This window comes from Capricornis sumatraensis, chromosome X (assembly GCF_032405125.1).
Source record: "Capricornis sumatraensis isolate serow.1 chromosome X, serow.2, whole genome shotgun sequence".
Taxonomy (NCBI): domain Eukaryota; kingdom Metazoa; phylum Chordata; class Mammalia; order Artiodactyla; family Bovidae; genus Capricornis; species Capricornis sumatraensis.
In genome coordinates this window covers 39358780-39360006 of record NC_091092.1, presented here as the reverse complement: position 1 = coordinate 39360006, position 1227 = coordinate 39358780, and positions in this window count along the sequence as shown.

The following is a 1227-nucleotide window of genomic DNA, read 5'->3' as shown; positions in this document are numbered from 1 at the left end:
TGAGGTTATTGGTATTTCTCCCAGCAATCTTGATTCCAGCTTGTGCTTCTTCCATGATGTACTCAGCATATAAGTTAAATAAGCAGGGTGACAATATACAGCCTTGATGTACTCCTTTCCTATTTGGAACCAGTCTGTTGTTCCATGTTCACTTCTAACTGTTGCTTCCTAACCTGCATACAGATTTCTCAAGAGGCAGGTCAGATGGTCTGGTATTCCCATCTCTTTCAGAATTTTCCACAGTTTATTGTGATCCACACAGTCAAAGGCTTTGGCATAGTCAGTAAAGCAGAAATAGATGTTTTTCTGGAACTCTCTTGCTTTTTTGAGGATCCTGCGGATGTTGGCAATTTGATCTCTGATTCCTCTGCCTTTTCTAAAATGAACTTGAGCATTTGGAAGTTCATGGTTCACGTATTGCTGAAGCCTGGCTTGGAGAATTTTGAGCGTTACTTTACTAGCATGTGAGATGAGTGCAATTGTGTGGTAGTCTGAGCATTCTTTGGCATTACCTTTCTTTGGGATTGGAATGAAAACTGACATTTTCCAGTCCTGTGGCCACTGCTGAGTTTTCCAAAATGGCTGGCACATTGAGTGCAGCACTTTCACAGTATCATCTGTCAGGATTTGAAATAGCTCAACTGGAATTCCATCACCTCCACTAGCTTTGTTCATAGTGATGCTTGCTAAGGCCCGCTTGACTTCACATTCCAGGATGTCTGGCTCTAGGTGAGTGATCATACCATCGTTATTATCTTGGCTGTGAAGATCTTTTCTGTACAGTTCTTCTGTGTATTCTTGCCACCTCTTCTTAATATCTTCTGCTTCTGTTAGGTTCACATGATTTCTGTCCTTTATCCAGCCCATCTTTGCATGAAATGTTCCCTTGTTATTTCTAAGTAACAACAATAGATAAAGCTTATTGAGAACTTACTATGTCCTAGCCATAGTTATCAGCATTTTATATAAAATCAACTGATCCAATCGTTTTAACAGCCTTATAAATTCAGTCCTATGATTGTCATCCTGTTATAGATGAGGAAATTGAGACAGGAAGTTGCCCAAGGTTGTATAGCCAATAAGAGTTAGGGTCAGATTTTTTTAGCTGCTGCTGCTGCTGCTAAGTCGCTTCAGTCGTGTCTGACTCTGTGTGACCCCAGAGACGGCAGCCCACCAGGCTCCCTTGTCCCTGAGATTCTCCAGGCAAGAACACTGGAGTGGGTTGCC